Source organism: Ovis aries, chromosome 24 (assembly GCF_016772045.2).
Source record: "Ovis aries strain OAR_USU_Benz2616 breed Rambouillet chromosome 24, ARS-UI_Ramb_v3.0, whole genome shotgun sequence".
NCBI classification, from domain to species: Eukaryota; Metazoa; Chordata; class Mammalia; order Artiodactyla; family Bovidae; genus Ovis; species Ovis aries.
In genome coordinates this window covers 476,037-498,421 of record NC_056077.1, presented here as the reverse complement: position 1 = coordinate 498,421, position 22,385 = coordinate 476,037, and the positions used below count along the sequence as shown (strand labels likewise).

Genomic DNA, 22,385 nt, shown 5'->3' with positions numbered 1-22,385 from the left:
TAACACTGCCTTCACGCCCAATCTTCTGAATCACTATGCCCAACAGACGGCAGTCTTAGCAGTGGAGGGAAGGCTTCATCTATTACTTGGCAGGTCGTAGACAATGATTCTTGGGGTGCCCTTAATCAGTCTAATGAATGTGTCTGCTAAACAACAGGGACAACTAACATGTTATTTTTCACTGCATCTTGCACATTAAAAAGTTATGTATTTAGGTTCAGACTCTGATAGACTGAAGATTTCCTGTTTGGGGGATGTTACTCATCTTAGTTTTCAGATATTATTCTTTTATGAAGAACTTTGAAACATTGGAACTGGGGAAGTAATAGCCTTTGAGAAGTTTAACTTGTCCAAGTTATGGTTACATCTTTTCTGTTATTTGATAATAAGACTTTAAAGAGCAGACTATAAGAATAATATTCATAATTCACTTAGTAAATATTGAAGGTAACATGATTTTGAAAACGGGTTCTTTGGTTCAGCCTTTAGGCTGGTGGGTTTACAGTATTGACATTGTCTTAAATACTTAAGATGGTCTCCTTGTCTTACTATCTTTACATCAATTTAAGAACAGTAACTCCCAAGCAGTGATAGAGGTTTTGTTGTGTGAATGATCTGTTCTTGACCTCTCAGGATGTCATGAAACTCTGTTGCCTTACTTGAATTTTTCTAATCATAATTCTTTAGGCACTTTTTAATTATTTTACTTTACAAGCTATGACAAATTAATGGATATAGTTAATAATAGGTTTAAATAATATTGTATGTGTTTCAATAATGGTTTTAGAATTGTGGACAAAGATATGTTTACCAGATAGGAATTAGGGGGCAGCAAACTGTGACAATAAGAGGTAAAAGCTTTGGAATTGTATAAACTGCAGCAGCAGCTACCACTTTCTGTCTGTATTACTTTGGTCAAGTTACTTGAGCTTTCTTACCGTTTTCACTTTGCTTGTAAAATAGAGTTAACACTTTGGAAGATACAAAATGCAGCGTTTATAAAGTATCTGGCACAGAGCTTTTGGAGTAAGTTCTCTTAAAGTGATAGCTTTTACCATTTTCTCATATTCTAATATTAATGTAGCTATATCGTACATAGAATTTAAAGTTTTTTTTAAAATTTAGTCTTGAATCCTTTGTTACAGTGCTTTCAGCAAATCGAATACTACTTGTTTTGGAATCTTCATTTTATAGTAAAATTCAAAGATTTAGTGCTTCCAAGTAAACTAACATAAATCTGGGAAATTTTGTAGAAAGATGATTATTCATAGATTTTGAAACGTAGAGGGCAACTTGTATAGTCCAAATACTTGAAAATATTGTAAAGGTTGAATAAAATATTTCTGCTCTTCCACTGACTACATACAGTCTAACTGGTAAGGAGAGATTTGGTATAGACTGTTAGATTAGATATATGAAAATGGGTATTGGTTTAAGATAGGAATTTGGTTCCTGGCATGATAGTCCCTGTTGAGTATTAAAACTACCCAGTTCTCTCACAAAAAAAAAAAAATGAAGGAGGGCTATCTTTGGTTCTGGTATCATTTAAAATCAGTATAACTCCTTTGGAAAACAAATAGAGTTGTAAGAAATAAGTCATAAAGATTTATATACTGATTCGGGTTTAACTTTTGCCTCTTTCATGTAGTAGCTTTCAGACTTTGGAATTAAGTCAGCTAACATCTCTGTGATCTGGAGAAGGAAATGACAACCCACTCCAGTACTCTCGCCTGGAAAATCCCATGGACAGAGGAGCCCGGTAGGCTACAGTCCACGGGGTCACAAAGAGTCGGACACGGCTGAGTCACTTCACTTCACTTCAACATCTTTGTGAAAATCATTTGAGAAAAGGCACTAATAACAAAAATACTTTGATTAAATGAGAGATTTAAGTAGCTAGCACAATGCGTGATGCAGAATAGATGATCCAGAAGTGTTAATTCTATTCCAAATTTCATTTCCAAGTGACCCTAGAGAGAAAGTACTAGAAAGATGTTGACAATTAAGTAATGCTTAAAATTCTCCAAGCCAGGGTTCAGCAATACGTGCACCGAGAACTTCCGGATGTTCAAGCTGGTTTTAGACAAGGCAGAAGAACCAGAGATCAAATTGCCAACATCCGCTGTCTCATGGAGAAAGCAAGAGAGTTCCAGAAAAACATCTATTTCTGCTTTATTGACTATGCCAAAGCCTTTGACTGTATGGATCACAATAAACTGTGGAAAATTCTGAAAGAGATGGGAATACCAGACCACCTTATCTGCCTCTTGAGAAACCTGTATGCAGGAGGTCAGGAAGAGCTGGACATGGAACAACAGACTGGTTCCAAATAGGAAAAGGAGTACGTCAAGGTTGTATATTGTCACCCTGCTTATTTAACTTCTATGCAGAGTACATCATGAGAAATGCTGGGCTGCAGGAAGCACAAGCTGGAATCAAGATTGCCAGGAGAAATATCAATCACCTCAGATATGCAGATGACACCACCCTTATGGCAGAAAGTGAAGAAGAATTAAAGAGCCTCTTGATGAAAGTAAAAGAGGAGAGTGAAAAAGTTGGCTTAAAGCTCAGCATGTAGAAAACTAAGATCATGGCATCCGGTCCCAACCCTTCATGGCAGAGAGATGGGGACACAGTGGAAACAGTGGCTGACTTTGTGTTTTTGGGCTCCAGAATCACTGCAGATGGTGATTGCAGCCATGAAGTTACAAGATGCTTACTCCTTAGAAGGAAAGTTATGACCAACCTAGACAGCATATTCAAAAGCAGAGACATTACTTTGCCAAAAAAGGTCTGTGTAGTCCAGGCTATGGTTTTTCCAGTGGTCATGTATAGATGTGAGAGTTGGCCTATAAAGAAAGCTGAGTGCTGAAGAATTGATGCTTTCAAACTGTGGTGTTGGAGAAGACTCTTGAGAGTCCCTTGGACTGCAAGGCGATCCAACCAGTCCATTCTAAAGGAGATCAGTCTTGGGTGTTCTTTGGAAGGACTGATGCTAAAGCTGTAACTCCAATACTTTGGCCACTTCGTGTGAAGAGTTGACTCACTGGAAAAGACTCTGATGCTGGGAGGGATTGGGGGCAGGAGGAGAAGGGGACGACAGAGGATGAGATGGTTGGATGACATCATCGACTCGATGGGCATGGATTTGGGTAGACTCCTGGAGTTGGTGATGGACAGCGAAGCCTGGCGTGCTGCGATTCATGGGGTTGCAAAGAGTTGGACTGAGTGACTGACCTGAACTGATAAGCCTCTTAATTTATAGTTTCTCCTTCCATTTCCCATCGTCCTTTTTTCTTGTAACACACTTGCCCTGCAGATTGTCTCAGGCTTTATTTTGCTGTTTGCATCCCTGTGGTGTTTTTGACCATGTTCCTCTGTCTGTTTTTGTTTTGAAAGAATAGTTCCAAGGCACTGTAATATCTGCTTGTTACTCTGTCTAATTTTAGTAGCCTTCGCTCTTTGCCTAGGTCAAGAATCTTATTAGGGGTTTGTCAAATGGTGATATTCTGTCATTCTTCATTTCTCAGCTAGATCACTTTAGAAACTGAAACTTCCTCATTTTGATTATTGGACTGTTGAGTTACTCTTATGTTCACTTTATATTAAAAACACAGTAAGTATGCAACTGTTCTCCTTTGTTTTTAGGATAATAAATTGATTCATAAGAATCTTTCAAAAGTGACTAATGAGATCTTTCTCCTTTCAAAGATCATCGTTCTCCTTTCAAGTATCATTATGAAGTCGTGGATTTTTACCGTATTCTGTGTGTTTCCGTCCATTGCAGTTAGTATTTTGTTGTGGCTCAGTCTGTTCTGTCTTTGGTAGTGAGCACCTCTTCAAGATCGCTCCTAAGTGTTTTCGATACTCCCCTAGTGATTTCTGATAGCTCCCTTGCTTTCTGGTATGATCCAACCTCATTTCGTAAAATTCTGCCTCAGAACTTGAATGATCACTTTCTTTTGTGAGCGCCGGTTCCTTTTAGTTGGAAAGAATTTCCACGGCTTTTTACAGACTGCTCTCTGGGTGCTATGCTTATTGATACTAGGTTAGTAATTTATAGGTCTCTTCAAAGATGGAGCTAGGAAATACTTTTTTACAAAAAGAAAGTTCAGCATGAGTTTATACTGATAACTTGTAATTAGATAATATTGGAGAGTTTTTATTTAATATTTTAGAATTTTTGTTTCTTCTCATACTGAAACCTTATGATAGATATGCAGACATTACATAATTTCGAATAATATCAGTATCATTACTGAACGCACTGTAAGGTTTCTTTGTATTTCTTACGTCCTTAGGATGTATTTCCCCAAAGATGTGCAGTCAGATTGCTGTGTTTTAGAGTTAAGCACTCCTCCGTTTGCTTTAACTCAATGCACTGTTTAGGTTTGTTTTTCATTTTGATTTTGAGGAACGACTTAAAAATTTTTTGTTTAAATTTATTTTATAATCATATTTAAAAACTTGATATCTGCGACAAGGTACATTCAGAGGAGTCTAGTTTCTGGACTGTGTTTGTGCTTAGTCACACATTTGTGTCTGACTCTTTGAGACCCAGTGGCCTGTAGTCTGTTAGGCTCCTGTGTCCATGGGGATCCTGCAGGCAAGAATACTGGAGTGGGTAGTCATGCCCTCCTTCAGGGGATCTTCCCAACCCAGGGATCAAACTCAGGTCTCCCGAATTTCAGGCAAATTCTTTACCATCTGAGCCACCAGGGAAGGCCATGAATACTGGAGTGGATAGCCTATCCTTTCTCCAAGGGATCTTCCCGACCCAGGAATTGAACCAGAGTCTGCAGGTGGATACTTTCCCAGCTGAATCCTAACCTTAGTCTTTCCTTCCCTTGGGGGTAGTTGTTTTTCTAAAGCTTTTTGTTTATCCTTCCATTAAAAGTTACAGTAACTGTAGAAACTGTCTGTATAGTGTCTGTGAATAGCTATATGATCTTTCACGTTCTTCTGATATAGTGTCATACTGTTTGTTTTCTCCACATTCTTTTTTTTACTGAACAGTATATCCTGGCTATTTCATAGTAGCACTTATAGATACTATTCCTCAGAATTTTTTTTTAAAATTGTGGCAAAATATACATGTTGCACTAGTGGTAAAGAAACCGTCTGACAACGCAGGAGATGTGGGTTCAATCTTAGGGTCGGGGAGATCCCCTGGAGGAGGGCATGGCTTCCCAATCCAGTTTTCTTGCCTGGAGAATCCAGTGGACAGAGGAGTGTGACAGGCTACAATCCATAATGTTGCAAAGAGTTGGACATGACTGAAGTGACTTAGCATGCATGTACGTGAAATACATATAACATAAAATTTACCATTTGAATCTTTTCTTGTTTGTTTTTTGGTATACCATGCAGCTTGTGGGATCTTAATTCCTCAACCAGGGATTCACCCCAGTCCCCGGCAGTGAAAGTTCAGAGTCCTAACCATGAGACCACCAAGGAATTCCCCCATTCCAGTCATTTTTAAGTGTGCAGTTCAGTGGCATTAAGTACAGTCTCCTTGGTATGTCATTACCACTATCCCTTACTTTTTCAGCTTCTGAAACTGAAACACTGTACCTATTGAACAATAATTCCCTCTTCTCCCCTCCCCTCAACCTTTGGCAACCACCATTCTACTTTTTTTCTTTCTCTCTGAATTTGACGACTCCAGTACCTCATTTAAGTGAAATCATAAAATATTTGTCCTTCTATGATTGGCTTATTTCACTTTGTACAATGTCTTCCAGATTCATCCATGTCGTAACAAGTGTCAGAATTTCCTTCCTTTTTAAGACTGAATGATATTTCATTGTATATTTATGCCCAACGTTTAATCATTCATTCATGAGACACTTGAGTTCCTTCCACTTTTTGGCTATTATGAATATAGCTGCTATGAATACAGATGTATTTTGTTCCAGTCTTTGCTTTAAAATTTTTTGGGTTATTCTCAGAAGAGAGATTTTAATTCTGTTTAATTTTTTGAGGAACCTCCGAACTGTTTTGTATAGCAGCTGCTCCATTTTACATTTTTGCTAGCGATGCACAAGGGTTCCAGTATGTCTATATCTTCACTAACACTAGTTATTTTCTGGGCTTTTGTTTTGGAATAATAGCCATTGTATTGGGTATGAAGTTGTCCTCATTTTTTAGTTCAGCTCCTACTGCAGGACATTTGCTTTTGAAAGCAGAACTTGCTATTGAGGTCCTTATTCATCTTTGTAGGGCCAGCAGGTGACATAGTACCTCACACATAATAACTGCTAAATAAATGTTTGAGTGAGTTAATGAACTTCATAAACTGTGAATTCCGGAAGAGGTGGTGGTAGTCGTGGTTGTGGTTGTAGAGCTGTACCCAAGCACATGATCTCCTGGAATTGTAAGCAGCTGTGGGTTTGTTGGGGTTGGGAATGGTAGTCCTGACAGGAGTACCAGAGATACCACTTTGCTGTGAACACCAGTGTTTTACTTGCCCCCCCCCCTTTTATTTTTTTGGAGCGGGGAAAGGTCAAAGTGACTTGAAGCTTTGACAGTATGTGTTTACACTTGTAAGCAGTATAGTAAAGTAAAGGAATAAACAAACCAGCTTTCTTATCTCTCGACCTCTCATTCTCTTTCTGCCTAAATAATCTCATCTCCATCTTTGCCTGTCAGATTCTAATGGTTGTACTTGATGGATCCCTCCAGGCTTCTCTGTCCATGGGATTTCCCAGGCAAGAATACTGGAGTGGGTTTGCCATTTCCTCCTCCAGGGACTCTCCCTGACCCAGGGATTGAACCAGCGTCTCCTGCTTGGCAGGTGGATTCTTTACTACGGAGCCACCAGGGAAGCCAAAATAGGAAAAAATAGGAAGAGATAGTAAAATAATATATATGGTATCATCCTGTTTTTGTAGAAGAAAAAAAGTGTATTCCTGTTCATGTAGAGTAAGTGATCTGGAAAGATTTTTGTCAAGACCAACAGTGATTGTTCTTGAATTAGCACAATTTATTGTGTTTTCTGTGTTTTTCATTTAATGTTTGTGTTTTCTGATTTTTTGGGAAGAAACACACTGTATTTTAAAAATAGTAAAATTAGTACAGAAACTTTTTAAAAAATCCCAGCTGTCCTTTTTTGTCTAGCTCCCAGTTGCAGTGTCTAAGAGTATTCATTCCATATGTTTTTATCTGAATGACTGAAACTTAAGGAAGAATTGGGTAAATGCTATAATAGGCATATAGTTCTGAGAAGATTCAACGAGAAGGATCATGTGTGGAAAGGATCAGTTGCAGATGATGTTTGAATTGACCTTGAAAGACAGGGTTTTGTGTTGTTTTGTTTTTAAGAGCATACTATAATACCCCTTTTGTACCAGTGATGAACATTTTGTGGATAGGCATTTAAGGAAATGAAATTTCTTTGGTTGTATTTATTCTTTAAACTCATGGCTTCTATTTTTAGGATACATGCATTATCCAGCAGACTGACTTATTCTCTTCTATTTAGCTGAGTATTATTACGGTGGTTTTCCCTAAGCAAACAGCAGACTGGTGAAGTGGACTGAAGAGCCTATCGTGTGATAGGGAAACCAGCCAGGAATTAGGAAACTTCTAAATCGAAAAATGTAGAAAACACACAAGTAGTGGAGAATTCACTGCATTTAGTTATTTCTGACTTTAAGAAAAAATAAGCTTTTAGAATTTTAATTGATTTTGGTGCATTTTAGATCACTTTAAAAGAATGCCTTAAAATGCTTATTTTAAAGTATTAATTGTGATGAATTTGGTTTGTAAAGTTTTGAGTCAGAGTATAATTCACAACCATTCATGATCCTTGAAATGTTCAAAGTACTTCCTGAAGAAAAGTCAGATTTTATGGGCTGCTCCAGGAGCTCCCCTTTGACTTAAGATAAATATACTCCTGTGATAAAGTCATATTTCTGCAAACTAGCTCACTGAACTAATATTCAGTTCAGTTCGGTCGCTCAGTCGTGTCCGACTCTTTGTGACCCCATGAATCACAGCACGCCAGGCCTCCCTGTCCATCACCATCTCCCGGAGTTCACGAGACCCACGTCCATCGAGTCCGTGATGCCATCTAACCATGTCATCCTGAGTCGTCCCCTTCTCCTCCTGCCCCCAATCTCTCCCAGTATCACAGTCTTTTCCAATGAGTCAACTCTTCTCATGAGGTGTCCAAAGTACTGGAGCTTCAGCTTTAGCATCATTCCTTCCAAAGAAATCCCAGGGTTGATCTCCTTCAGAATGGACTGGTAGGATCTCGTTGCAGTCCAAGGGACCCTCAAGAATCTTCTCCAACACCACAGTTCAAAAGCATCAATTCTTCAGCGCTCAGCCTTCTTCACAGTCTAACTCTCACATCCATACATGACCACTGGAAAAACAGCCTTGACTAGACGGACCTTAGTTTGCAAAGTAATGTCTCTGCTTTTGAATATGCTATCTAGGTTGGCCATAACTTTCCTTCCAAGGAGTAAGCATCTTTTAATTTCATGGCTGCAGTCACCATCTGCAGTGATTTTGGAGCCCCCCCAAAATAAAGTCTGACACGGTTTCCACTGTTTCCCCGTCTATTTCCCATGAAGTGATGGGACCGGATGCCATGATCTTTGTTTTCTGAATGTGGAGCTTTAGGCCAGCTTTTTCGCTCTTCTCTTTCACTGTCATCAAGAGGCTCTTTAGCTCCTCTTCACTTTCTGCCATAAGGGTGGTGTCATCTGCATATCTAAGGTGATATTTCTCCTGGCAATCTTGATTCCAGCTTGTGTTTCTTCCAGTCCAGCATTTCTCATGATGTACTCTGCATATAAGTTAAATAAGCAGGGTGACAATATACAGCCTTGACATACTCCTTTTCCTATTTGGAACCAGTCTGTTGTTCCATGTCCAGTTCTAACTGTTGCTTCCTGACCTGCATACAGATTTCTTAAGAGGCAGGTCAGGTGGTCTGTATTCCCATCTCTTTCAGAATTTTCCACAGTTTATTGTGATCCACACTGTCAAAGGCTTTGGCATAGTCAATAAAGCAGAAATAGATGTTTTTCTGGAACTCTCTTGCTTTTTCCATGATCCACTGGATGTTGGCAATTTGATCTCTGGTTCCTCTTCCTTTTCTAAAACCAGCTTGAACTTTAGGGAGTTCACGGTTCATGTATTGCTAAAGCCTGGCTTCGAGAATTTTGAGCATTACTTTACTAGCATGTGAGATGAGTTCAGTTGTGTGGTAGTTTGAACATTCTTTGGCATTGCCTTTCTTTGGAATTGGAATGAAACCTGACCTTTTCCAGTTCTGCAGCCACTGCTGAGCTTTCCAGAGTTGCTGGCATATTGAGTGCAGCACTTTCTCAGCATCATCTTTCGGGATTTGAAACAGCTCAATTGGAATTCCATCACCTCCACTAGCTTTGTTCGTAGTGATGCTTTCTAAGGCCCACTTGACTTCACATTCCAAGATGTCTGGCTCTAGATTAGTGATCACATCATCATGACTATGTGGGTCATGAAAATCTTTTTTTTACAGTTCTTCCGTGTATTCTTGTCACCTCTTCTTAATAACTTCTGCTTCTGTTAGGTCCATACCATTTCTGTCCTTTATCGAGCCCATCTTTGCATGAAATGTTCCCTTGGTATCTCTAATTTTCTTGAAGAGATCTTTAGTCTTTCCCTATCTGTTGTTTTCCTCTATTTCTTTGCATTGATCGCTGAGGAAGGCTTTCTTATCTCTTCTTGCTATTCGTTGGAACTCTGCATTCAGATGCTTATCTTTCCTTTCCTCCTTTGCTTTTCACCTCTCTTCTCTTCACAGCTATTTCTAAGGCCTCCCCAGACAGCTAGAGTTTTATATGAATGCACATATAGTATCTCCTTTTCTATGTCTGCTTTCTTTCACCCAGAATCGTGATTTCGAGTTTAATGCATGCTTTATTTTGCTTTTTAAATACACCATTACAGTTGGCAATTGACTTTTCACTTGATAGTTGAGCACAGGGAATTGAGCAGGGTTCCTGGTGCCCATCAAATAGGCCTTCTGCAGCTTTATTAATTTGTAACTCTTTCCTAATCTTTTTAAGCTGTCATTTACTAGGTGCTGTCTCCTATTTCATGTATTCTTATTTGTATATGTTGCTGTTGTTCGGTCGCTAAGTTGTGTCCGACTCTTTGCAACCCCATGGACTGCAGCATGCCAGGCTTCCCTGTCCTTCACCATCTCCCGGAATTTGCTGAAACTCATCTCCACTGAGTCTGCGATGCCATCCAGTCATGTCATCCTCTGTCATCTCCTCCTCCTCCTGCCCTCAGTCTTTCCCAGCATCAGGGTCTTTGCTAGTGTGTCAGCTCTTCACATCAGGTGGCCAAAGTATTGGAGCTTCAGCTTCAGCATCAGTCCTTGCTGTGAATATTCAGGGCTAATTCCCTCTAGGAGTGACTGGACTGGTTTGATCTCCTTAATACACCTATATATATTAACACCATTTTATAGAGGAAAAGCTGAAATTCAGAGAGGTTACAGAGAACAAACTGGTTAATAAGCTCAAGGGCTCTGGATAAGAATGCCAAGGTTTAGCTCTTGGGACTGTCTTTGTAGCTATGTGATCTTCGGTGAGCTACTTAACTTTCTGTGTCGTCTTTTCTTCCCATTTATTATAAAATGGTATGACTAATGATGGTACCTGCCTTAGGGGATTGTTGAGAAGATTAAGTTAGGTATGTGAGGCACTTACAGCACTGCCCAGCTGGTAGTGAGTGTCCACCAATGCCAGCTGAGACTCGCACAAGATACTTACAGCTAGTGAGTGACAGAGCATACACTTAAAGCCTTATACTCAGTGCAAGCAGCACAAAATGGTGCTTCAAGTCAGTTTTATAATTCATGACGGGGCTCACAAATGGAGGTTTTACTAACGTGGTCACATATCAATATCAGATTAGTTGAGGACTAAGCAAGTTTGGGACTTCCTTAAGGCATACCTATGCTTGTATGTGTGATGTCTATACATACCTCATCAGCATGTGAATATGATGCATTTTTAAGCTTTGCATTTTTATTTCTTGGTGGCACTGGGTCTTTGTTGCTGTGCAGAGTCTTTCTCTAGTTGTGGTGTAAGAGCTTCTCGGTTGCAGTGGCTTCTCTTGTTTCAGGGCACAGGCTCGAAATTGGGTAGGCTTCAGTAGTCGTGGAGCGTGGGCTTAATAGTTGCAACTTGCAGGCTCCAGAGCTCGGGCTCATTAGTTGTGGTCCTCTGTCTCAGTTGCCCTGTGGCATGTGGGATCTTCCCAGACCAGGGATTGAACTGGTGTCCCTTGCATTACAAGGTGGATTCTTAACCACTGGACCACCAGGGAATCCCTAAGCTTTAAAATCCCTAAGCTTCTCCTTAAGGGAGAAGACAATGGCAACCCACTCCAGTATTCTTGCCTGGAACACCCCATGGATGGAGGAGCCTGGTAGGCTGCAGGCCACGGGGTGGCTAAGAGTCAGACACGACTGAGTGGCTTCACTTTCACTTTTCACTTTCATGCATTGGAGAAGGAAATGGCAACCCACTCCAGTGTTCTTGCCTGGAGAACCCCAGGGACGGGGGAGTCTGGTGAGCTGCCATCTATGGGGTCGCACAGGGTTGGACACAACTGAAGCAGCTTAGCAGCAGCAGCAGCAGCTCAGGAAAGTAAAGTAGTGTAGAGATTCTATATACTGTAGCTAGTTTCACCAGGGGCAGGGGCGGGAGCGGGGGCACGGTGCCTTGCTATCTTATGTAGCCATTAGCATCAAACCTGGGACCTTGGACTTCCCTAGTGGTCAAGTGGTTAAGAATCCTCCTGCCAGTACAGGGGACACCAGTTTGATCCCTGATCCAGGAAGATGCCACATGGTTCGGGACTGCTCAGCCCATGTACCGCAACTACTGAAGCCTCTATGCCCTAGAGTCTGTGTTCTGCAACAAGAGAAGCTGCTGCAATGAGAAGCCCACACACCGCAACTAGAGAGTAGCCCCCACTCACTGCGCTACAGAAAGGCTGCACTCAGCAGTGAAGACCCAGCACAGCCAGATAAATAAATAAAAATTAAAGGCACAGGTGATCTAAAAAAAAAACAAAAAAAACAGGACGGTTACCATAGGTATACTCTTTAGCCCTTTATCATATTTCACCGGTTTTTACATGTACCCATTTTTGTGTCTGGATATGCATATGTACATGCATTTTTATTGTCTTTGCATTTTTATCACATGTATAAGTTCATGTAGCCATCGCTTTGGTTAAGATACTGTGGAAATTCCCTGGCAGTCCAGTGTTTAGGATTCTGTGCTTCCACTGCAGGGGGCATGAGTTCAGATCCCTGGTTGGGGAACTGAGATCCCACAAGACCCGCAGCATGGCAAAAAGAAAACAAAACACCAAAAGGATTCAGAACTGTTTTTATCACCACATCTTTCTTATGCTTCCTTTCTCCCTACCACCCTTTCCTATTCCCAGGCAACCACTAATTTGTTCTCTGTCCCTATAATTTTGTCGAGAATGTTATATAAATAGCTTCATACAGTGTATAATCTTTTGAGACTGACTTTTTTCATTCAGCATAATACCCTGGAGACCCATCCAAGTTGCTTCATGTACCAGCAGTGACTGCTTTTAATTGCTGAGTAGTATGCCGTGATAGAGATGTTCTGCAGTTTGTTTAATCATCCACTGAAGGATACTGAGTTGTATCCAACTTTTGCTATTACAAATAAAGCTGCTCTGAACATTCATGTACAGGTTTTTGTGCAGACATAAATTTTCCTTTAGTGTAAATAAATGCCCAGGAGTGTGATTGCTGGGTTACATGATAAGCATGTATTTGAATTTTTAAGACACTACTCAACTATTTTCCATAGAAATTCTACCATTTTATGTTCTACCGGCAGTGTACGAGAGACGTATGTTCTCAGCATTCTTACCACCATTTGGTATTTTCACTATTTTTTATTCAGCTTTTCTCAGATGATGTGATAGCTTACGTGATTTCAATTTGCATTTCCCTTATGACTAATAATATTGAACATCTTTTCATGTGCCATGCATACATCTTCTTTGATGAAATGTCTGTTCATGTCTATTGTTCATTTTCAGTTGAATTGTCTTTTACTTTGAGCTTTGAGAGTTCTTTATATATTCTAGATACAAATCCTTTGTTGGAAATGTAGTTTGTAAATAGTTTATTCTAGTCTATAGCTTGCTTGTTCATCCTTTTAACAAAGTCTAGGAGAATAGAAGTCTTTCATTTTAACAAAGTCCAGTTTACCAAGTTTTTTTCCTTTTAGGGACTGCGTTTTTGGTGTCATTTATAAGAATTCTTCAGTGGGACTGCAAATTCTCTGAAGTTTTATAGCTTTATGTCTCACATTTAAATCCATGATCAATTTTGAGTTAATTTGTATAAAGTGAGTTTCATTTCTTTGCCTGTGAATATCCACTAGCTTCAGCGCCATTTGTTGGAAAGGCTAACTATCCTTCCACCATTGAACTGCTTTGCTCCTTCCTCAAAAATCAGTTATCTGTCCTTGTATAGGTTTATATTTGGGTTCTCTGTTCTTTCTTGTTGATCTTTGTGCCTGTTTCACCACCAATCCACAGTGTCTTGATTTTCGGAGCGCCGAAGAATTGATCCCTTTGAACTGTGGTTTTGGAGAAGATTCTTGAGAGTCCTTTGGACTGCAAGGAGATCCAGCCAGTCCATTTTAAAGGAGATCAGTCCTGGGTGTTGTTTGGAAGGACTGATGCTAAAGCTGCAACTCCAATACTTTGGCCACTTTGTGCGAAGATTTGACTCATTGGAAAAGACTCTGATGCTGGGAGGGTTTGAGAACAGGAGGAGAAGGGGATGCCAGAGGATGAGACGGCTGGATGGCACCACCAACTCGATGAACGTGAGTTGAGTGAACTCCGGGAGTTGGTGATGGACAGGGAGGCCTGGCGTGTGGCAATTCATGGGGTCGCTAAGAGTCGGACACAACTGAGCGACTGAAGTGAACTGAACTGAACTGATACAGTAAGTCTTAAAATTGGATAGTAAGATTTTCCCCAGTTATTTTTCAAAATAGTTTCATTTATTCTACTTTTTTTCCATATAAAATCTAGAATAAGCTTGTCTTTACTAAAAGTGTTACTGAATTTTGACAGAAATGTTATTAAATCTAGAGGTCAGATGTTGAATCTCCAATCCATAAACAGTGCTGTTATGGATTGACTTGAATCCCCCTGAAAAGTGAAAGTGTTAGCCGCTTGGTCGTGTCTGACTCTCTGTGAGCCCATGGACTGTAGCCCGTCAGGCTCCTCTGTCCATGGAATTCTCTCCAGGGAAGAATGCTGGCGTGGGTAATCATTCCCTTGTCCAGGGGATCTTCACGATCAGGGATTGCACCTGGGTCTCCTGCATTGCAGGCAGATCCTTTACTGTCTGAGCCATCAGGGGAGTCCTTGAGCCCCCCAATAAGCCCTAACCTCCAGTACCTCAGAATGTGACCTTACTTGAAAATAGGGTCATTCTAAATGTCATTAGTTAAGATAGATTTATACTGAAGTAGTGAGGGACTCGTGTTCCAGGATGACAGGTGTCCTTGTAAAAGGTAATTCTGGACACAGGTGCACACAGAGGGAAGATACGTGTAGAAGCATGGAGAGAATGCTGTGTGAAGGTCAGGTTTGTGCTGCCACAAGGCACGGAGCTACTAGAAACTGAGAAAGATAGCTGGAACATATCTTGCCCTATCACCTTTAGAGGGGGTATCCTCTGTAGCACCTTGATCTCAGACTTTTAGCTTCCAGAAATGTGACACAATCAATTTCTGTTGGTTAAGCCAGTCAGTTTGAGGGACTTTGTTATAACAGCCCTAGCAAACTAATAAAACATATATCTGTTCATTTATTTATATCTTCCTTAATGACATCAGCATTTTATAGTTTTCAGCACAGAAGACATATATGTTTTGTGAAGTACATACCCAGGTGTTTCTTTGTTAAAAAATAAACGTATTGTTTTAATTTTGTTTCTACATGTTCATGATATATAAAAACACAATTGTGGACAGAAATTAAATTTTTAGGTATGTTTTTCTTGTATTCTGAAACCTTGTTGAACGTACTTGTTCTAGGACTACTAAATTTTATTAATTTTTTGTTGTTGTTGTTAGTAATTTAAAAATGTTTTTGTGAGATTCCTTGGGATGTTCTATGTAGACAGTAATGTCACATGCAAACAGGACAGGTTTCTTTTTCCAGTCTCTACACTTTTTATTTCCCCTTCTTGTTTTGTGCTGATGGGACTTCTAGTACTCTGCTGAATATGAGTGGTGGGACTAGGCATTCTTCCCTTGTTTCCAACATTGAAGATAGAAATCCAGTGTTTCACCACAAAGTATGATGTTTACTGTAGGGTGCTTTAATATATACTCTATCAGGTTGAAGACGGTACTTTCTATAGTTTGCTGAAAACTTTTAACATCATGACTGCTGTTTCTGCATCATTTGGTATGATCATGTGATTTTTCTCTTCGTTATGTTAGCCTGTTGATTTGGTGGATTACATTGATGTTAGAATACTGAACCAGCTTTGGATTTCTGGAACAAATCCTACTAAGTTGTGGTGTTGTGTAATACTTTTAATATATTTTTGGACTTGATTTCCTACTATTTTATGAAGGATTTTTGCATTTTTTAAGGGGGTGGTATTAGTCTATAGTTTTCATCTTTGGTATTATCTTTGTTGGGCTTTCTTGGTGACTCAGACAGTAAAGAATCTGGCTGCAATGCAGGAGACACAGGTTCCGTCCCTGGGTCAGGAAGATCCCCTGGAGAAGGGAATGGCACCCCACTCCAGTATTCTTGTCTGGAGCTTTCCATGGACAGAGGAGACTGTCAGGCTACAGTCCACGAGATCGCAGAGAGTCAGATATGACTGAGTGACTAACACCCTTTTGTTCTGCTTTAATATTCAAGAGTTCTTCTGTGTATTCTTGCCACCTCTTCTTAATATCCTCTGCTTCTGTTCGGTCCATACCATTTCTGCCCTTTATTTATCCTATCTTTGCATGAAATGTTCCCTTGGTATCTCTAACTTTCTTGAAGAGATCTCTAGTCTTTCCCATTCTATTGTTTTCCTCTATTTCTTTGTATTGATCACTGAGGATGGCTTTCCTATCTCTCCTTGATATTCTTTGGAATAGCAAGATTGTTTGGCTCCAGAAAGACAGAAATGGTATGGTCCTAACAGCAGCAGAAGATATTAAGAAGAGGTGGTGAGGATACACAGAAGAACCATACAAAAAAGATCTTCATGACCCAGATAATCACGATGGTATGGTCACTCACATAGAGCCAGACATCCTGGAATGCAAAGTCAAGTGGGCCTTAGGAAGCATCACTACGAACAAAGCTAGTGGAGGTGATGGAATCCCACTTGAGCTATTTCACATCCTAAAGGACAATGCTGTGAAAGTGTTGCACTCAATATGACAGCAAATTTGGAAAACTCAGCAGTGGCCACAGAACTGGAAAAGGTCAGTTTTCATTCCAATCCCAAAGAAAGGCAATGCCAAAGAATGCTCAAACTACTGCACAGTTGCACTCATCTCACAGGCTAGTAAAGTAATGCTCAAAATTCTCCAAGCCAGGCTTCAACAGTATGTGAACCATGAACTTCCAGATGTTCAAGCTGGTTTTAGAAAAGGCAGAGGAACCAGAGATCAAATTGCCAGCATCCGTTGGATCATCAAAAAAGCAAGAGAGTTCCAGGAAAAAACATCTATTTCTGCTTTATTGACTATGCCAAAGCCTTTGACTATGTGAATCACAACTGAAAGAGATGAGAATACCAGATCACCTGACGTGCCTCTTGAGAAATCCATATGCAGGTCAGGAAGCAACAGTTAGAACTGGACGTGGAACACAGACTGGTTCCAAATGGGAAAAGGAGTACGTCAAGGCTGTATATTGTCACCCTGCTTATTGAACTTCTATGCAGAGTACATCATAAGAAACGCTGGCTGGAGAAAGCACAAGCTGGGGTCAAGATTGCCGGGAGAAATATTAATAATCTCCGATATGCAGATGACACCATCCTTATGGCAGAAAGTGAAGAAGAATTAAAGAGCCTCCTGATGAAAGTGAAACAGGAGAGTGAAAAAGTTGGCTTGAGGCTCAACATTCAGAAAAGAAGATTATTTTCTTATTCAGATCATTTCAACATTCAGAAAATAAACAAAGATCATGGCATCTGGTCCCATCACTTCATGGAAAATAAATGGGGAAACAGTGACAGACTTTATTTTTTGGGCTGCCAAATCACTGCAGATGGTGACTGCAGCCATGAAATTAAAAGACACATACGCTTTGGAAGAAAAGTTATGACCAACATAGACAGAGTATTAAAAAGCAGAGACATACTTGCCAACAAAGGTCCATTTAGTCAAAGCTATGGTTTTTCCAATAGTCATGTATGGATGTGAGAGTTGAGCGGGAAAGAAAACTGAGTGCCGAAGAATTGATGCTTTTGAACTGTGGTGTTGGAGAAGACTGTTGAGAATCCCTTGGACAGCAAGGAGATCCAACCAGTCCATCCTAAAGGAAATCAGTCCTGAATATTCACTGGAAGGACTGATGTTGAAGCTGAAACTCCAATACTTTGGCCAGCTGATGGGAAGAGCTGACTCATTTGAAAAGACTGATACTGGGACAGATTAAAGGCAGGAGGAGAAGGGGACGACAGAGGATGAGATGGTTGGATGGCATCAACAACTCAATGGACATGAGTCTGAGGAAACTCTGGGAGTTGCTGATGGACAGGGATACTGGCTTGCTGCAATCCACGGGGTCTCAAAGAGTTGGACACGACTGAGCAACTAAACTGAACTGAATATTAAGTATTCCGGACTTCATAGAATTTGTTTGGATTAGTTCTCTGCTGTTTTCTGGAAGAGATTGTGTAGAATTGGTATTCTTTTAAAATTGTTAGATTTTACCAATGAAAACATCAGGCCTGAATATATATATATATATATTTTAAATTTTTTTATTTTTTTTAATTTTAAAATCTTTAATTCTTACATGCATTCCCAAACATGAACCCCCCTCTCACCTCCCTCCCCATAACATCTCTCTGGGTCATCCCCATGCACCAGCCCCAAGCATGCTGTATCCTGCGTCAGACATAGACTGGCGATTCAATTCTTACATGATAGTATACATGTTAGAATGCCATTCTCCCAAATCATCCCACCCTCTCCCTCTCCCTCTGAGTCCAAAAGTCCGTTATACACATCTGTGTCTTTTTTCCTGTCTTGCATACAGGGTCGTCATTGCCATCTTCCTAAATTCCATATATATGTGTTAGTATACTGTATTGGTGTTTTTCTTTCTGGCTTACTTCACTCTGTATAATTGGCTCCAGTTTCATCCATCTCATCAGAACTGATTCAAATGAATTCTTTTTTACGGCTGAGTAATACTCCATTGTGTATATGTACCACAGCTTTCTTATCCATTCATCTGCTGATGGACATCTAGGTTGTTTCCATGTCCTGGCTATTATAAACAGTGCTGCGATGAACATTGGGGTACATGTGTCTCTTTCCATTCTGGTTTCCTCGGTGTGTATGCCCAGCAGTGGGATTGCTGGGTCATAAGGTAGTTCTATTTGCAATTTTTAAAGGAATCTCCACACTGTTCTCCATAGTGGCTGTACTAGTTTGCATTCCCACCAACAGTGTAGGAGGGTTCCCTTTTCTCCACACCCTCTCCAGCATTTATTGCTTGCAGATTTTTCGATCGCAGACATTCTGACTGGTGTGAAGTGGTACCTCACTGTGGTTTTGATTTGCATTTCTCTAATAATGAGTGATGTTGAGCATCTTTTCATGTGTTTGTTAGCCATCCTTATGTCTTCTTTGGAGAAATGTCTATTTAGTTCTTTGGCCCATATTTTGATTGGGTCGTTTATTTTTCTGGAATTGAGCTGCATAAGTTGCTTGTATATTTTTGAGATTAGTTGTTTGTCAGTTGCTTCATTTGCTATTATTTTCTCCCATTCAGAAGGCTGTCTTTTCACCTTGCTTATATTTTCCTTTGTTGTGCAGAAGCTTTTAATTTTAATTAGATCCCATTTGTTTATTTTTGCTTTTATTTCCAGAATTCTGGGAGGTGGATCATAGAGGATCCTGCTGTGACTTATGTCTGAGAGTGTTTTGCCTATGTTCTCTTCTAGGAGTTTTATAGTTTCTGATCTTACATTTAGATCTTTAATCCATTTTGAGTTTATTTTTGTGTGCGGTGTTAGAAAGTGATCTAGTTTCATTCTTTTACAAGTGGTTGACCAGTTTTCCCAGCACCACTTGTTAAAGAGATTGTCTTTACTCCATTGTATATTCTTGCCTCCTTTGTCAAAGATAAGGTGTCCATATGTGTGTGGATTTATCTCTGGGCTTTCTATTTTGTTCCATTGATCTATATGTCTGTCTTTGTGCCAGTACCATACTGTCTTGATGACTGTGGCTTTGTAGTAGAGCCTGAAGTCAGGCAAGTTGATTCCTCCAGTTCCATTCTTCTTTCTCAAGATTGCTTTGGCTATTCGAGGTTTTTTGTATTTCCATACAAATCTTGAAATTATTTGTTCTAGTTCTGTGAAAAATGTGGCTGGTAGCTTGATAGGGATTGCATTGAATTTGTAAATTGCTTTGGGTAGTATACTCATTTTCACTATATTGATTCTTCCGATCCATGAACATGGTATATTTCTCCATCTATTAGTGTCCTCTTTGATTTCTTTCATCAGTGTTTTATAGTTTTCTATATATAGGTCTTTAGTTTCTTTAGGTAGATATATTCCTAAATATTTTATTCTTTTCGTTGTAATGGTGAATGGAATTGTTTCCTTAATTTCTTTTTCTACTTTTTCATTATTCGTGAATAGGAATGCAAGGGATTTCTGTGTGTTGATTTTATATCCTGCAGCTTTACTATATTCATTGATGAGCTCTAGTAATTTTCTGGTGGAGTCTTTAGGGTTTTCCATGTAGAGGATCATGTCATCTGCAAACAGTGAGAGTTTTACTTCTTCTTTTCCAATTTGGATTCCTTTTATTTCTTTTTCTGCTCTGATTGCTGTGGCCAAAACTTCCAGAACTATGTTGAATAGTAGCGGTGAAAGTGGACACCCTTGTCTTGTTCCTGACTTTAGGGAAATGCTTTCAATTTTTCACCATTGAGGATAATGTTTGCTGTGGGTTTGTCATAGATAGCTTTTATTATGTTGAGGTATGTTCCTTCTTATTCCTGCTTTCTGGAGAGTTTTTATCATAAATGGATGTTGAATTTTGTCAAAGGCCTTCTCTGCATCTATTGAGATAATCAAATGGTTTTTATTTTTCAATTTGTTAATGTGGTGAATTACATTGATTGATTTGCGGATATTGAAGAATCCTTCCATCCCTGGGATAAAGCCCACTTGGTCATGGTGTATGATCTTTCTAATGTGTTGTTGGATTCTGATTGCTAGAATTTTGTTGAGGATTTTTGCATCTATGTTCATCAGTGATATTGGCCTGTAGTTTTCTTTTTTTGTGACATCTTTGTCAGGTTTTGGTATTAGGGTGATGGTGGCCTCATAGAATGAGTTTGGAAGTTTACCTTCCTCTGCAATTTTCTGGAAGAGTTTGAGGAAGATAGGTGTTAGCGTTTCTCGAAATTTTTGGTAGAATTCAGCTGTGAAGCCATCTGGACCTGGGCTTTTGTTTACTGGAAGGTTTCTGATTACAGTTTCAATTTCCGTGCTTGTGATGGGTCTGTTAAGATTTTCTATTTCTTCCTGGTTCAGTTTTGGAAAATTGTACTTTTCTAAGAATTTGTCCATTTCTTCCACGTTGTCCATTTTATTGGCATACAACTGCTGATAGTAGTCTCATATGATCCTTTGTATTTCTGTGTTGTCTGTTGTGATCTCTCCATTTTCATTTCTAATTTTATTGATTTGATTTTTCTCTCTTTGCTTCTTGATGAGTCTGGCTAATGGTTTGTCAATTTTATTTATCCTTTCAAAGAACCAGCTTTTGGCTTTGTTGATTTTTGCTATGGTCTCTTTTGTTTCTTTTGCATTTATTTCTGCCCTAATTTTTAAGATTTCTTTCCTTCTACTAACTCTGGGGTTCTCCAACTCTTCCTTTTCTAGTTGCTTTAGTTGTAGAGTTAGGTTATTTATTTGACTTTTTTCTTGTTTCTTGAGGTATGCCTGTATTGCTATGAACTTTCCTCTTAGCACTGCTTTTATAGTGTCCCACCGGTTTTGGGTTGTTGTGTTTTCATTTTCATTAGTTTCTATGCATATTTTGATTTCTTCTGTGATTTGTTGGTTATTCAGAAGTGTGTTGTTCAACCTCCATATGCTGGAATTTTTAATAGTTTTTCTCCTGTAATTGAGATCTAATCTTAATGCATTATGGTCAGAAAAGATGCTTGGAATGATTTTGATTTTTTTGAATTTATCAAGTTTAGATTTATGGCCCAGGATGTGATCTATCCTGGAGAAGGCTCCATGAGCACTTGAAAAAAAGGTGAAATTCATTGTTTTGGGGTGAAATGTCCTTTAGATATCAATTAGGTCTAACTGATCTAATGTATCATTTAAAGTTTGCGTTTCTTTGTTAATTTTCTGTTTAGTTGATTTGTCCATAGGTGTGAGTGGGGTATTAAAGTCTCCCACTATTATTGCGTTATTGTTGATTTCCCCTTTCATACTTGTTAGCATTTGTCTTACATATTGCGGTGCTCCTATATTGGGTGCATATATATTTATAATTGTTATATCTTCTTCTTGGATTGTTCCTTTGATCATTATGTAGTGGCCTTCTTTGTCTCTTTTCACAGCCTTTGTTTTAAAGTCTATTTTATCGGATATGAGTATTGCCACTCCTGCTTTCTTTTGGTCTCTATTCGCGTGGTATATCTTTTTCCAGCCCTTCACTTTCGGTCTGTATGTGTCCCTTGTTTTGAGGTGGGTCTCTTGCAGGCAGCATATAGAGGGGTCTTGTTTTGTATCCATTCGGCCAGTCTTTGTCTTTTGGTTGGGGCGTTCAACCCATTTACGTTTAAGGTAATTATTGATAAGTATGATCCCGTTACCATTTGCTTTATTGTTTTGGGTTCGGGTTTATACACCCTTTCGTGTTTCCTGTCTAGAAAATATCCTTTAGAATTTGTTGGAGAGCTGGTTTGGTGGTGCTGAATTCTCTCAGCTTTTGCTTGTCTGTAAAGCTTTTGATTTCTCCTTCGTATTTGAATGAGATCCTTGCTGGGTACATTAATCTGGGCTGTAGGTTATTGTCTTTCATCACTTTAAGTATGTCTTGCCATTCCCTCCTGGC

The 22,385-nt window shown here is 39.5% G+C and overlaps 1 protein-coding gene across 1 annotated transcript in view; it reads left to right on the top strand.

Annotated features, from left to right (window-relative positions):
- The window catches only part of LOC132658558 (liprin-alpha-1-like), a 75,166-nt gene that overhangs the window by 15,733 nt on the left and 37,048 nt on the right, over positions 1–22,385 (top strand). The window lies entirely within an intron of this gene.